General features: G+C 35.9%; 2 long non-coding RNA genes across 2 annotated transcripts in view; one reads left to right on the top strand and one right to left on the bottom strand.

Annotated features, from left to right (window-relative positions):
- The window catches only part of LOC143676298 (uncharacterized), a 156,138-nt gene that overhangs the window by 92,737 nt on the left and 45,946 nt on the right, over positions 1–17,455 (bottom strand). The gene's annotated exons all lie outside the window — the stretch shown is intronic.
- Positions 9,313–17,455, top strand: part of LOC143676299 (uncharacterized) — a 72,446-nt gene continuing 64,303 nt past the window's right edge. The window contains exons 1-2 of the long non-coding RNA XR_013171982.1: positions 9,313–9,584; positions 11,733–11,820. This is a non-coding gene — a long non-coding RNA (uncharacterized LOC143676299). The remainder of the gene's footprint in view (positions 9,585–11,732; positions 11,821–17,455) is intronic.

Raw genomic sequence — 17,455 nt, 5'->3', positions numbered from 1 at the left:
ACAAAAAACTTCTGTTTAGCCCAAACCCAAATGCTAATTTTAAAATTATTTCAATGTTTATTAAATTTTGTGGTTAAAAACTAAGAAAAGATTCACAACTAGTAAATTATCACTAAACTATTATCAAGACAACTTAATTAAGTTAATTTAAAGGAAAACTTTTAGGTGCATAAGTTTTAGCACTCAAGATGAGGAACAGCTTTAAAAAATGTAAAAAGAGTAGTATTATAGCTAAGGATTTTGAGTTAATAATTATAACAGTAACACTTCGAAATTTAAAAATGAGCAGAGAATTCGGAACAGGAAAATACATCGCCCATGATGTAGGTTAGATACTGAAACATCCAATATTAACGTGGCAGAAATTTAGCTTAAGTCACAGGCAGCACTGCTCCCTCCCCAAATCACCCAGAGGGCACCCTTCAGGCGTAGCTCCCAGGACATAATCAAGGTGCCTTTGTTTGAACAACAGATAGCTGAGGAAGGCTCATTTGGAAGCCCCTTACAGCGAACAACTGCAATAAATTTTCCATCACATTTTATTTTCTATTTTCTCAACTTTAATGCCTTTGCTCTTAATACCAAAGGATGGAAGATAAGCTTTTTGATCTATTCAAGGTTTGTTGCACACTTTGCACATTTAATTTGGATGAGTCATTGACTAGGTGGCTATTGTTATAAGAAAAGATAATGCGTAGGTAGTGGTGAAGTTGTCTTAATATCTGGATAATCTTCTTTTTATCCCCTGGAGTGATAAATGCATTTTCTCCTCTGAACTTCAAATAGGCCTGAAATGTCAATTCTTTATAAAAGACTTAATAACAGGAGGAAAATCAAAAATTTAGCTGTGACCTTAACTAGTTAAACATAAAACCCTAATTAGCTGTCGTTGTTCACTATATCAAAAAATTAACTGGAACATTTTGTTTTAGGTTATAGAGTCTTCTATTCTTACTTTTTCTCTCCAATTCCATCTCTTTTACATATGATGATTAGCATGGCTGTGTGTGCCAGATTTTGTTAGGTAGCTAAGATACCATATATTCTGCCCCATTGTCCTCATCAGTATATCCTACCCAGTCAGATCTCATATCTTTCACATTTACCAAATCACTGCCTAATACAGGCATAGAATCCATCCCCGTGCAGTGACTCTTCTTATACGATTAAAATTTATGCAAATGTGTAATCCTCCCATGTCCATATGTGAAGATAGTGGGACTTTAAGTATCATATGCTTATTGATACCTGGCCAAATTGTAAAATGAAGAAAGATGCAGGTGGGCTGATTTTTCAACAGAATGTGAATGGCAAGAGAATTTAGAGCAAATGTAAGGAGTATCTTTACAGCTTCTACATAAATATTAGCTTTGTGGAGATTCAGGCATGTCTGGGCATCCTTGGAACTTTCTTAAGAAAATTCTCTTTGTGTGGTATCTGAAGGGCCCCTTCAGAAAGAACTCATCTTGGGAGCAGAACTGTCTGGAGCAGTTCTTAGAAAAATAATGGAATGGGCTAACCTGACACCAAAAGAGGAAGAGAGTCCATCCTAAGGGAAGGCATAGCTGTGCGTGATCGCTGGCTAAGGAAAACAGTCAGCACAGGAGAAGGACAGTTATGGTCTGACTTCACCATGGTGAGTGCCTCTTGCCTGGTCCCAGGTGTCCAAGGGAGAAAAAGGATGGCTTAAAGTGCTGATCCCCTGAAGAAAACTTCTATAAAACTCTAAAGTATAAGCAGCTCTGGTTTAGGAGCTCTCCAACAGAATACTGCATGAGAGGAAGTAGCCTAGTTCTTTACTTATCCCAAATCACCATATAGCTGGGTTCCAATGACAGCCCTAGGTCATTGATGGCAGGGCCTGGCAAAAACTGATGGGAGAAGACATGTTTATGAGCATATCGTGATACTCCATGAGGACACCAGAAACAGTGGTGGCTGAAGAGAGGACTCTGAAGGTTGTCAGAGTATTAAAAGAGCAGGTGGAGATATAAGCCATTGAAATTTGAGTCATTTACTGCTATTTAATTTCATACCATCTGCAAAACAAGCTATTAGGGTGATTACCAACTCCAATTATGTGTTGTTTTTTTGCATCTGTATAGTGGAAATCTTGGATTATAACTGGTAAAAGGTTAGGCATTGTCTGCTTTAGAATATGTAGCAAAATTTCATGTTTTTAATTATATTTAATTATTATTTGTGCTGAGAGGGAGGTGTTTTGGTTTAGTATTTAAGAACATGATGAATTCAGTTCATTTGGGTTCAAATCCTGGGTCTAATTGCAAACTGTGATTTTCTATAAATTACTTGATTTTTCTGTGCATGTTTCCTTATGTGAAAATAGAAATACCTGTATAACCTGCTTCACGTGGCTGTTGAGAAAAAGAAATGATACAGTAAATATTGAGCATTCAACAGAGTTCTTAGTACACAGTCAATAAATGTTAACTATTGTTCTTATTATAATTTTAACAGTGTGGTCAAGTTATCCAAGTGTTCACCTATTGTGAATCTATCCATGTATATACATGTACTTTGTAGCCAAACTTTGACTAAAAGCTAATATTTAACATTTGTAAGAAGACTGGTTAACATTAGCATATAGATGTGGGGCAATAATGAGTGAGGGAAATGATTCATAACATCTGTTCTTCCTACTTAATTGGTGTATCATAATAACAAACAAAATTTTGTGTATGGATATGTTTTGTAAGCTATTATTGATGTATTATAGGCAGTAGAAACCAAGATATGAGGAAAGCTCCCTTCTTCTTTATGTGGAAATAAGTTTTTACCCTCAAATCATTTATCTAATCATTCATTCATTTCTTTATCATCAACCGATTTTTGAGTGACTCATATATATGACATTTTACTAAACCCTGAGCTTTCAAAATGAAAAATAGGACACATTTCCTTTCCCTCAAGAAGTTCCATTTTCATGAAGGACTCAGAGAAATATATCAATATTTAAAATAAAATCCTACACATACGTATGCATGTAAGACAAAAAATCACTCCCATATATTGGTAAATACAAACTGGAATGCACATATTTTACAAATTAACGTTGTGTGCAGCCAAAGAACAGGACTTAATGGGAATAAACATCCACAAGATTATAACAAATATAATCTCCTCTAAAAATCTGTTAATTTCCTTATCCATTCAAAAAATACTTAGTAGATTTTTACTATATGGAAATCACTGAGTTGAGCACTGGAACATGGTGAGGAATTAAATATTAATTCTGAACATAAGGGAATTTGCATATATGTCCACAATTCAAGAAGGAATAAGGTGCATGCCCTAATAGAAGTATACAGAAAACTTTGAAAGGCAAAGGAGAGCAATATTGTTGGTGCTTTAGCAAATTCAGGGCATATATAGTAATTACTGTATGCTTCACTGCCATATTTTCACAGCAATAAAATGTTTCACTTATGAGTGTCCTTAATGATACTGTAGAAAGTATTAATTTTGTTAAATCTCAATACTTGAGTGCATGTGTTCTTAATATTCTGTGTGACAAAATTGAATTTATACATAAAGCACTTCTGTAGCATAACAAAGTATAAAGATTGCCTTAAGGAAAAGCCCCTGTTGTGAGCTGAACTAATAGCTTTTATAATGGAAGCTCATTTTTCTTGAAAGAGCCACAAAGTGATAAACCATGGATATTCTGATGGGTATTTGTCAGATATTTTCTCAAAAATAAACCACTGATGAGCGCAAATGACAGAATATGCTGCCATGGATAAAATTTGGACGTACAAGGAAAATTAAAATTTTGGAAAACTTTTGTCTTCCACTGTGGGCCTATCAGCTAAGCAATACTTAAAGACTTTTTGGTGAGTTCAGTGGCACTATGAATGAATGTCATTTTTTGATATTGTATAGCAAAATGTGTCGATATTTTAGAGGTGTTTAAATCAATAAATCATCAGTTTTCAAATGACCAATGGGCTATATCACAGAATAACATGTGGATAAAGCATCCACTCAAAATGTAAGATTTATCTATATAACCTGATATTTAGAAATAAGAACAAAGCCGAACAGGTTAAGGTTAAAGTAATTCAGAACATAGGGGAAAGGAAGACAGTGTCTATATTTTAGAACCACATACCCTTTGAGACCAAAGGAAGAAAGGTTTATTTGGTCTGGAACTGAAATTTTCTATAGTACATAATTTACTTCAAGCTATCTGCATATAGCTCATTTGAACAACTGAAACACAGCGAGCATGGAATAAGAAAGAGGTCCCTTAATCCTGCATAGATTATTGTAATGCCTGGATACATTATAGAGTATATTAAGCAGATAATCAAAAAGTACTGACAAAGTCCCCTGAGGGATGGGAGAAAGAATATGGAACTATTAAATCCTACCATCAGGGAATCCCCTGATGCTGTGTCAAACTGTAGGGACACCCAAATCAATAGGCCATGTCCTCGATCATGAAGCTTACTCTTGTGAAGCTTATGTAGGTAGCGGAGAAGCTTAGACCACCTATAGGCATGCCTCAGAGTTACTTCTGGAGGACCACTTTTGTGGGTCAGATGTAGCCTCAGACTCTCGAAGTGCAACTCTGCAAGTGAAATCATTGATTGCCCTTTCCCCTACATGGAACGTGACATCCAGGGGTGAAATTCTTCCTGATGATATGGAAGATGACTCCCAGGGATGAATCCAGACCTGGCACCATGGGATCAACCATTCCATCCTGATCAAAAGGGGAAAAGTAAGTGTAAATAATAAAGTATCAGTGGCAGAGAGCATTCAAATAGAGTCACGAGGCCACTCTGGATGTTGCTCTTATGCAGACTTCAGTTAGACCTTATTACCTATCATAACCTGCCAATCCCCAACCAGGACCATTCCAGACAATTCTAAAGAACATTTGGGCAATATATAAGATTCCACAAGGGTTCTGTGCACTAGAGTAACTTTCCAGAAATCTACAACCACCAGATAGGTCCTTAGTCCAGATAAGTCTTGGAACCTAGCCTAGCTTTTCCAGAACATCAGATAGTTCCATCTCCCTACCCCATATTAGTGACAGACCCTTCAAATATGAAAAATTTAGAATTGCCATAGTCCAAACGCCCCTAAAAAGAAGGATGGAAAGATCAAAGTTGATGGTGGAGTTATACAGAGAAGAAAGGACTTAACAAATGAATATAAATACTGAATCATTAAATTGATATCGTTTGTAGTCTCCAGTATTTTAGAGTAGCTAGAAGTAAAAACCTAAAATTGTGAAATTGCAACCCATGTCAAAGTCTGAAATATATTCCACAAGAAATTGTGGTGTTGTGCTTTGAAATTTATAGTTTTTTGTATATATGTTATTTTTCACAAAAAAAAAGAAGGAAAAAAGTCGACTGTGATGATAAATATTTTTTCCTTCTGGCCTCCTATATTCTGGAGCAGCTAGAAGGAAAAATATGAGAGGATCATATGGTAGCCCATGACAAACTCTGGAATCTGTCCTGTAACTACTAGTTGAAGAGTGCTTTGAAAACTATTGATTTTTTTTTATTTTTTTGCTTTGTATATATGTTATACAATACAATAAAAAATTAAATATTAAAAGAAATTTTAAAAAAGTAAGATTTATCAATGAGTATTAGTGTAGAAGACTATGAAAAGTTTATGATACTCTTTCATATTACACAGGGCAAACCATCTTTAACAAACAACCAATTGCTGATTTTGTTGTGTCCAAATTCACCTGAAAAGGCTATTAAAACATCCCTCCCTTTTTGGAATACATAATTTTATGAGGGTGGATTTATTTTTAATATATTGCAAAGAAAACAACATATTGCAACAGATTGAACACAGACTATATGAAAATCTAAATTTTTTCATATTGAAGATCAAAAAAATTTGCAAAGTATATTCTCACTAAATTAAAAGATATATATATATATGGTTATTTATATTAAAATATAATGAGTTGGTTATTGCCATGTGAAATGAGTTAATACAAATATTTGTTAATTTCCATAGTCTTAATCTCAAATATATTTAATCCATGTGAATAAAGCTCATTGGGGTCCTTGTGTCAGCTACCAATCTATTGTCTCACAGGTCCTAGTTGATTCTTTTCACCTTCTCTGTGATAATGGATCTGTGCCAGTCAACAAGAAGTTAAGGATTATCAGTAAAGGACACTTGAGTGACACTTCATGAGGAAAGATTTTTATTCCTACTTCTAGTGTGGCTCCATTGCCAGAGCATGCTTTCTGCAGCTCTCAACTTAGTCAGGGGCAGGGTAGCTGAAATCTCAGAGAGAGTGGCATCTGCAACCCAGGCCAGGTCATTGCTCCTTGTAACCTCTCTTCAGCCCCACACACATGTGCATATACCAGTGGTCCCTCAGGCTGCCATCTTATGAATGGACAACCAAACCTTTGTTTTGCTCAGCCTGGGACACAGATAGAGTCTTCCAGATTCTTTCAGATAGACCCTGTCTAGCAGTTGGTTTCAGCAGTGCTCACAGCTACACTCTGACTCTTTCTGAGTGCTTGATAATCAGCTTTAAATTACCTAACCAGAAGGCTATTCCTATTTGCTCGGTGACTGTGGCAACTAACTCAGGCAACTCAGTGAAATTCCCCACCATCCAAGTGGGTACAACTAGACATTTGCCAATGAGGTGTGAACTCCAACCTTCAGGGGAGAGTTCCCCTTCCAACTTCCACCTACTTTGGCTACTCTCTTTCAGCTCTAAGTTGCCTTAAGAGTTCTCGTCCCAGCTTTCCAGCTACTTTCCTGTCATAGTCTAACAGTAATTCTTTACATTAAACTTACCTTGCTTTAAATACTATGTGGTTTATAACTCCTACCTGAGTCCAGAGTCTTTAAAAACTTTGGTCTTTTCTCTGAGACCAAAAATTTCAGTACAACTCTAGCAGAGTGAAAATAAATGAAGATAATGGCTACCACATAACACGATTTGGGAAAAATATTATTTGAAGCACTTGTCCACATAACACTAAATCAACTCCTTTCTGGTAAAAGTCTCAAATGTCTTCTAAAATGGAAGGAAGGAATCCTCTTGGAGTTATAGAGTGTTGTGATGCTCTCTTTTTACTGTTATGGTTTTAGTTAATAAAACTCCACTGATTCTGAGGCATTTCAAAAATACATACTGATTTTTCCCCTAAACCACATGCAACAGTGTTTTAGGCATTTCAGTTAATAGCCCAGACTCTGACCACTTCTCACCACCTTTGTCACCCCTGTACCAAACCCCCATCATGCCTTGCCTATATAACGGCAATGGCATCCTCTCTGGACTCCAGGCTTCTGATTTACCCTATCTAGCCTAATAGCTATGTGGCAAGTGGACATCTACTAGAAGCCAGGGTGACACTGCTAAAATATGTTAAATCATTCACACCCCTACCAAAACCTTCCAGTGACCTCCCCCATATGGCTCAGAGTAAAAAATAAAAATCATAATGGCATAAAAAATTTTCCATAACCTCATTACTCCTTTTGTTTCAGCCATAGTGACCCACCTCCTTGATGACAGAAGGCACATTCCACCCCAGTGGCCTGGTCTTTATAAGCTCCGTCATGGCTGTGTATTTTTTCACTTTGTTTATTTCTGCAAGATCAGTACACAGAACACATGAAAAATATTACTCAGGAAATCTTTATTGAATGAAGGAATAAACTACATTCTGAGCTGCAATGCCTAAGGAAATCGAAACTATGATGTTTGCTGAAGTGAATCTTAATTCTTGAATTCATCTCTGGTTATGAATATTATTCTTGCATTCTATATAGTATGATTGCATTCCAGTTCAAAACTATATTCCCAAGTTTATGTCAGATTTAAACTATATGATAGAAGCCATTCAACGAATACTAACTGAGTATGTACCACATAAAGAGACTGTTTTAGCTACTGGGCAAACTAAGATGATGGAAATATGATCCCTGCCATTTGAGTGGAAGGCAACATAAAGTAAACAGTGGGTAATTCTGCTATCAAGATACCAGACCAAATACACACTAAAATCACTCCTTGCCACACCAAATCTACAAAAATAAAGAAAAGAAATATGAAAAATAATTAAAAAGCATATAGCCATGACCAAAATAAAGGGGAATTTCAGAGGCACTGAATTTGTGACACATATTTGAGAAAAGTCATCCAACTGAAAATTAACACAACAGCAATAAGCTAAAGGACCCAAATAGAATGCCACAGCCCACAAAGGACATCATCACAGCTCAGAATGCAAATGGGAGGATTCTGCTACTAAACAAAAGCATACAACTAACCATCGAAAAAACATCTGAAGAAACTCAGCAGCATGAATGAGAGAGAGAAATGAAATCCACAAAAACACCCAAGGAAACAATTAATTTACCAATGCAGAATGAGATTTTAAGTAATAAACATACAACAGGAATGCAAATTTTATTCTCATTTAGCTAATAGGATATACTCTGAAAAAAACACACACGCCCTAAAAGATTCAGAAATTCAACAGAAGGAGAACTGTCAAATGTTGTGTCAGGATGATCTTTTGGAAAAAGTCAAGTTTTTAACCATTGGTTGTAGCGAGCAATGGTTGGTGGAGAAGAAAGACAAATTCCATTTCACCAGAACTGGAAAAGTGGCAAGGACCCAGACATTATGAAGACTTACATGGAGGGTGGGACTTTCTAGAATAGAGGATTGGCTTTGAAGTAAGAGGAAGACACAAAACAAAATTCAAAGCAGAAGCAAGCAAAGGAAGCCTGAGAAATTTGAACTTGAGATAACAGTTAATGGGAGATACTTGTAGGCCACTGGAGCATAGAAAATCAGTTTTATGGATGGCTATTTCTCTGTACTGAAAGGGATAGTAGTAAGTCAGAGAAGAAAGAATCCTAAATATAGGAAAGGTTAGTGAATAGGTCTAGTTGTGCTTAAAAGATTCCTTGGGTTCTTCAAATCTTAGCTTCACACATTGTCTTCTATTAATTTTCCACATTTTCAAAATGGTAATCATTTCATGAGTACAATCTTTGGAAATTTTAATAGATGGCTTAAAGTTTGTTGACACTGTTCCTACTGAGTTTAGGGTGTATGCAATCTCCCTTGGAATTGAGTGGGATTAGGGGCTGCTTTGAGCACAAGGGTACAGCAGAGTGAATGTATGGACATAATGCAATCATGGTAATTACATGCCTCGGTTTGAGATGGTTTGTTATGCAGCAATAGTTATTGGAATGGAATTTGGGACCTTGAGGTGGGGTGATGTCATAAAGTAAAAATAAAGCCAAAAATCTAATAACACAAAATAAAAACATAAAAATCTGAAACAAGTGGTTTTATCTCTAGAACTTGGACTTTGAATTGCTCTTGAGGATCCTCTTAGTAGTATCCTGATGGGTCTTGAAGAAGTTGTCAGGAGGCTTAAAGGAAAGTGAGCAAGCCATTATCAGAAGCTGGAGGAAAGGAAATCCCTTGTTTAGTAGCACTGGAGAGTTAAGCACAGCTGGCACCTGCAGTAAGATGTAGACAAAGTATCTAAAGAACTGATGGATCTGGTTAAAGAAATTTCCAGGTAAATACTGAAAGCATCAGTTACTTTCTTTTAGACTTGCAACATAAAGCAAGAAGAGAGAGAAATGAGATAAACAAGGACTTTCATCAGTTTTTCAGACAGAATTTAGAGAAAATATACAGAAGCCAGGACTTCCTGGCTTTGAATATATGACCTATTCCTTGTGCATATTTTGGGTACCCTGAAATAGATGCCAAGAGTAGATTAGACTGTAATAGTTTTACTGAGGGAAATAACTGTATGGTAATAAAAGAGGAGAAATCTGGGAGAGGCAGGGAGAACTCTCAGACTATGATACAGATATGATTCCTGTGAAGGACAGAGGGAAGGAAGGAGGATTGGATAGTTTCAGGAACTTTAGCTAGACCAAAGTTGCCCAATGAGGGAGTCTTGTATCTTGCAAATAATAGACTTGCCTTACCACCCTTGTTGTGTTCATTTATTAGTTGAATGTGATGTTTGGGAAATGAGACATTGGTAAAAATGTGGTGCTAGCTTCACAGTACTGGTGGGTCCATTCGTACTCATCCTCTCCCTCCTCCACTACCCATTTTAAACTCCTTTCACTTTCAGTTTCACCTTGGCATGTTTTCGTGGTTGACTGGTGGTATGATTCAAAACTTCATTACTGAAAAGCCCGAATTTTTGGAAACCATACCCTTTTTGGATCTGAGTTATGGTATATATCTATTACAGTCATAATGAAACATGGGAAAGTGAACAACCGTTCCTGTTTGTCCAGGATTTTCCTATTGATATTTCTGGGTTATGGGAAAACTCTTAGTCCCATGCAAAAAGAAAAATCTGAACTGGTATTTCATAGACTCTTTCACCATCAAATGGCTTTTTATGAACTTTACATGTTTGCTTCTCTCAGATCTGCTTTTGGTTAACACTAGAGTTTCTGTGATTCTTAAGCTGTTTTCCCATCACAGTTTTATGGAGAGCCCAAGGTAGAAATGGATTGAATAAAGAGATTTGAAGGTGCATCTTTTGTTTAATAATGTCAATAATAAATCAATACAAAAGTAGCACACAAAGTTTTAAAATAATTATATAAGCTTGAATTGAAAGGAATGGAGACAGTACCAAAAAAAAGGCTTTGAGGACCCCCTATTTTCTCTAAACACAAAGCAGGTTTAAACTACTCAGCTGCAAACATGAGCTATGCTTTAAGGAAAAGGAATGATAGCTCACAAGACAGAATGAGAATCCAGAATAGAGAGCTAATGGCCACAGAGAACTCCATGGTTTGAAGCCAGGTTGTACGAGGTGTGTTATCTCCAATCAAGACCCTGGCAACATGTATCTAGTTGGATTTCAGAAATGCTATGGGCCAGTGACAGATATGTACTTTCCACTTCTTTGCTGCTCCCTCCTCTCCACTTTGAAGAGTTATCCCATGCCTATTTCGCCATTATACTTTGGATATGTGAGAGTAATATAATAAATCTCTTCAGTTCACCAGTTTTCAGAGAGAGAAGAACTTTTATTTAAGACACTGTACTAGAGAAATCACAAGCAAAGATCCTGATTTAAGGTTCAGGGGCCTTGTCTTTGATTTCATAAAAAGATGAGGCTTGGGGGGGACACTTTGGAGTACCTTGTGGTAAATTGAATTGTGTTTATCTGTTTAGATATGCTCTTGGTCTTGAAATGTGTTCTGTTGGGTGTGGACTCTTGTTAATAAGGTCTCTTCGAGATGTTATTTCAGTGAAGGTGTGGCCCAACTAAATCAAGCTGGGCTTTAATCTGGAATACTGGAGTACTATAAAAGTGAGTGAAAGCCAGACAGAAAGAAGCTAGGAGAGGCCACCACGTGCATTGCCAGGTGAGAGAAAAGCCAAGGACCAGGGATTGATAGCAGCCAGCCCCAGAAAGCCACAGTCTTCAGGGATAAAGCATCACCTTGCTGATGTTTCAATTTTGGATTTCTAGCCCCCAAATCATGGGCCAATCAATTTCCAAAATCTAATCAAACTTGTTATATGAATTTTGTTTTAGCAGCTGGGAAACTAAAGCCTATCTGAATCTTATTTGTGAGGAAAATAAATAATATGTGGCCAGGGGCAGATAATGGGAGCTTTTAGGAATAACAATGCAATTTTTGTCCCTGTTCATATAAATGTTTCATTGCTTCTTTCCCAGGGATCTGGTCAGTTTGTATTTGTTTCAACCAACAGAGATCAGCAGAAGCAATCCTATGTGACTCTGAGGCTGATTTAGAGGCTAAAAGGTGAATAGCTTTCACCTGGTTCTCCTGAGATACTCATTCATGACATTTCTCCTGGAACTCACTCATCCTACTGTGAGAATCTCTAGTCACATGGCGAGGTCTCAGGTAGGTGCCCCAGTTAAGAGCCTTAGCTGAATTCGTCCTTTGAGTCATCCCATTTCTTGTGTCAAATATTTTGTAGGAAGGAGACTCCAGATGATTTTAGCACCTGTTTGTTCAGATATTTTCAGGTAAGGCTCTAGACATTGTGAAGTAGAGATGTGACCCAGCTGTGTCATGTTCTAATACCCATCCTTTAGAATCTTTGGGCATAGCAGAGTGGTGTTATTTATTCTCTAAATTGATGATCTTTCATTACACAGCAATAGTAATCAGAACACTTTCCAATATTCCTCAATGGAAAAGGTAAAGAAGAAAGAAAGAAAGTTAAATTAAAAACAGATCTCTATGCTCCTAAATTACTGGTCTATAGGAACTGTGAGATAAGAAATGGTTGCTATTCTAAACTAAAAAACTAAACAAACAAGTAACAGATCTCTAACTTATCTTCTCTTCTGTGTTCCAAATTAGGCTACCTGTTTTGTTTTGCTTTGGTTTTTAAACCAAAAAGCAAAGCTCAGGGTATGAATAATTATAAATATATATACACACTCAAAGAAGTGGAGGGGTGTGTATGTCTGAGAGAAAGAGAGAGAGAGAGCGAGAGAGAGAGGAGACAAGAAAAGAGAAAGAGTGAAAGAAAGATAAATGGAAGACGGACTTGGTAATTTTGCATGTTTCTATCAACCATATTTTCCTGAAATTATAGAATATAAAGTGACACAATCTTGTGATTTCTTATTCATCAATTAAAATTTAGTCAATTTCACTTTACTATTTTTTTCTTTGTAGTAGCAATATTTCTAGAGCTTAATATTCCATTTACGTTCTCAGAAGGGCCTTTGAACAGCCTGTGGTGATAGAATAGACCCTCATTCAGTGAAATCTTGCTGACAACTGAGAGCAGAATGTTGCATTTTGTACCCTTACAATAATATAATTGCTGGGATGCAATTGCTCTTTTGTCTATGGTGGTAATCAATCAGTGATTGGCAAGTCTAATTAGAAGCCTTGGTGTGTGCAACATGATAGCACTTTCTAACAGCATTGTAGCCTAAAATACCTTTTCAGCAATCATATTACATAGTATTTTTATAGATAATTCAATATTCATTGTTGCCATTATTGTTTGAATCTATGAAAACATTTTGTTGGGGTAGAATATCACCTTTGGAAGTATGCATATATTGCTCTAATGGTTTTATATTGTCTCCCAAGGACTCAGTATTTCTGCTCTAAAGATTTGATGATTTTTCAAATTGGCAAAGATAAATTATTGAATGTGTATAATTTTTTTATTGTATTCAGAACACTATGCATTTCAGGTGTATAGATTTATGTTTCAATGAAAAGCTTTTTTCCCCCTTCCCAACAGAGGTAATTCATAATGGAATACAGTAATCAGAAGAGAAATAGCATCTGTTAAAAAATATGGTGCTTGGTTACAAAGTCAAGATAAAATGCCATATTTTGTTAGACACTGAAAATATCTAGAAAAATCGGTGCTCATTTCTTTCTGTAATATGACATGTGTTGAGAAGTCTCTGAACAGATTTTTTTTTCACATAGAAATTTCTTTAAAAATGTTAAATTTCAAACTGGATAATTACACTGTATATTTGTCTTTTAGCATTTCAATTAGGATCTGTTAATCTTGAACTTGTGCAACTTACTTTGTATGCAGGAGGAGAGAGTGGAATTACAGGAAATATTAAGCCATTCTTTTTGTTCTTGATAAAATGATGGAAATAATGTACGAAGTGCTTTCCTTTACTTTTCTGATATTTCTTTTAGAAAATGGGGCTTTCCATCATACAGAAAGTGATAAATTACAGGGAAGGCATACTATCTTTTCTTGTAGTGTGTGGATGGTATCAGAGACATGGATTTTTCTGAGTTGCCAAAGGAAAAGACAGTATTAAAAATACAATTTTATTTTTGCCGTGGATATCCCAGTACAATAGTTTAAATTTAAATAAATCTTTTGATATTCTGTATGTCAGTAAACAAATATTTTCAAAATTAAATTTAAAGCTGAAGGTAAACACTAGAGCTGGAAAACAACAAAATGTAGTTTTCAGAGTGCATGGATGAAAAGGTGACTGGAGTGTACATTTGAAGCAGCTACTTCAAACACAGATGTAAAGCACATCAGTGCAGATGCAACTCAGCAATTCATTTTTAAAAGATGATTTTGGACCTTATATGAAGTATTTATCATGTTCAATATTTTATAGCACTGCAACTGTTCTCTTCGACACTGTCACTGCACATGACTTTGTGCCACATCTAGAACTCAATAGAACAAGTACCTTGTTTCCAGTGACTTCATCTCCACCAACTAGATGGCAATTTTCAAATTCAAATGAAAAATACTACTTGAATATAGTATTTGATCATAAGATTTTTAAAAAACCATGATAAAAGCAAGGGAAAAGTATATATTTATATACTTAAGAAAAGGGATTAGATTTTATACTGAAAATTGTTCTCTCTACCCTGGGAAAGTGATCACAATTAAGATGCATAAGTTCAGAAAATCACACCATTAGAATTCTGAGGAAAAATGTCTAGAATTTAAAGTCCCTTAAGACATTCTCTGTCAGATGTTCTGTGTGTCTTATTTTCTATTTAGAACTGTTCTGGTTGTACAAATCTATCAAAATTCTTTTTCCAAATGGTTAAATTATTTCTACACTATCTTTAGTTTTCACCTATGGCCCTGGCAAGAGATCCTCTTCATCTTCCATGTAAACACAGAGTAAGGCTTCACATCACCACTGTATTTGCAACCATTATCTAGTGTGCATAAACAATAGGAGCACTGGAAAACACCATCATTTTTCAGATAGTTTGGTTTGGACCCTTTGAGCTATAGCCTGAAATAGTTGCTAATGGAAAGTAACCATGGGAAAAGACTGCTGGTACTGCAGGACCATGTTATAGATAGCATTCCTTCCAAAAAATATTTTTCTGTCTAAAACCAGTGAAGTTTAAAACATCCCTCCCCCTGGAGCAATAGGTTGCATTCACAGGCAAGGAAATCTGTCCAATGCATTCATTTCTTGAAGGCATCATCCACTCACATCTCTTGCAATCGTCACTTTCCAGAGATTAGTTCAATAATAATTAAGAACTGAAACAAGCCATTGATGAATAGCAAAAATGTGTGTCAACAGGGGCTGAGATGAAGTTGAATGCCTCTACCCTTAAAAATACTGATTCTTGATTAATTGCAGTCAGAAGGTAAAAATATCATGTAGCCACTGATGTCATAAATAATCAGATAGAAATAGTTGATGCATGCTTGAGGGGAGAAAAACCAAAATGACACAAGGAGGAAAAACCTCAGACTGTGACCAAGATTGATAACTCTACTAACTTCTTGCTTTAGAAATAATTTTAAAAGATGGGGAACCAACTTGAGTTTCACTGTTTTGCTATAGCTGTTTATTGTTTGGAGTTTGCTGGAAATAATTTTCTTTTCATAAACCATTTACTGTATTTGTATATCTTTTTCAACACTAAACAGTTTATGAAAAAATATATTTTTCAACAATACTTAATTGGTTTATAAGGACCTGTGTTTAAAGGAAAGGTATAAACTCTAGGAATTTAGGGTGCCCTTCCAGAACTAGAAGGAGCACCTCAATATTTCTAACCACCACCCTGACTCTCCACCATCCTGTTAGGAAGTCCAGTCTTCACATGAGCTTCAGCCAAATCCTGCATCACCTTGTTCTTCATCATCATCACATCATTGTCAATATCGATATTTACATTTTGCAATGAATGCATCAAAAGAGATTAGGCACAGTGTGCGCGGGTGGTTTAGTGGAAGTCTTGCCTGCCATACCGGTGACCCGGGTTCAATTCTCAGACCATGCAACCTCCACCCCCACCCCCACCCCCCAAAAAAAGAAAAAGAGGCTAGACATAGTAATAATTTATTTAGAACTATCATAATTCATTCAACAATTGAGTGAGAAGGTAATTATTTACTGGAAATCTTCTTAGATGTTTTCCCATCTACCCCCTTCCACATACTTTATTTTTTTCTGCTCTATTTTATTATTCAACTTGCTACATTTACCTGAATTTGTGCAGCACATAGGCTTATTTTTAAAATGTTTTGTATCTAAAATTTCAATTAAACCTCATAAAAATCTAAAGCAAATACTTTTTTGTACTCAGATGACAAATGAGGAAATGATACGACTTAGCTTTTGTAGCTAATTATACCATAGAGAAGACTAGAGACAGTTTCTTAATTCCCGGCTCATGTGTTTTCCCTGAACTATATTGCCTACTGTGCCATTCTGAGTTTAATTCTTGCAGGTGAGAGCAGCTTCCCTTAATAGTTGAGCAAAAATAAAATAAGAAAAGGAGGCAAATGTACAAGTACTATGAAATCTACTTGACTTGATGATTTATTTGGGGCTTCAGTAGTTTACAGTTTTAGTTCCACATCTTAATACTTGAAAAAATAAATCGCTGTATTTCTGTAAATACTAAATCCAAAGCAAACTGAAAAAAGCAACAAATTAAACATAAATTTATTGACTTTTTCTTCAAACAGTACAGGAAACAAAATATAATACAAGTCACAAATTTTATTTTATTAGATACAGAGAGAAAATGTATTTTAACGTCATAAAGATAATTGCATAGAGGATTCCCATGGTATTTTTAACACACGCAATCTAGGTTCTACTCAGAAGGAAATATCTCCTTGACTCAAGGAAATGAAACAAACAAACAAAGAAACAAACAAACAAAAAGCAAAGCACATTTTCAAGAAAAAAAAAATTTCCATATGTGCTTGTAATGGAGGGTTTGCTTAGTTTGATGTACTTTCAATTAGCTGACATGTTATAACGCCCTATGTCTGAGTATAGTGAGATTTCATCACCTTAACAAAAAACTCAAACATGGTCCATACCATAAGTAAAATACTCTGAAGCAGATTGGAAAGGAAGATGACAAACATCCATTCTACTTTCCTGCATTCATTTGTGAAAGTACCCTGTATCTGAGCATAAAACACATTCTAATGCTCAATACAGAGTGTAAACATCTTTTCTTCAGATACGCTGTAGACCTCTGAAGCAATATTCCTTTCCCAGGTGTTTACTTGGAGAGCTACAAAAGATATCTACTGCATTAAACCCAGTAACATACGTGTTCCAAGGAATCCATGATGTCTGAGTAACAGACACCTAAATTTAAATTTAACTTAAATTTTAAAGCTACGAAATTTAACTTCAACATTATTCAAATCCTGGAGATGCTAGGTGCTTTAGGAGGACCCTTTAATAAACTATCACTCTTGAAATACCATCTGGACATGAACTGCTGCCATTGTGCGAACACTGAAGGAATTGGGACCGAGACTCCGGAGCGTCAGGAAGCAAGATTTGACTTATGCGTGCACACGGGGCCCAGCTGAGTCACCTCAAAAGTCTGAGACCTGAACAAAAGGGTACAAAAGCTTCTAAAGTCAGGATGATGAATTCAAGACAAGGTATGAACTGGT

Source organism: Tamandua tetradactyla, chromosome 3, assembly GCF_023851605.1.
Source record: "Tamandua tetradactyla isolate mTamTet1 chromosome 3, mTamTet1.pri, whole genome shotgun sequence".
Classification (NCBI taxonomy): Eukaryota; Metazoa; Chordata; class Mammalia; order Pilosa; family Myrmecophagidae; genus Tamandua; species Tamandua tetradactyla.
This window is presented reverse-complemented; position numbering and strand designations above follow the sequence as displayed.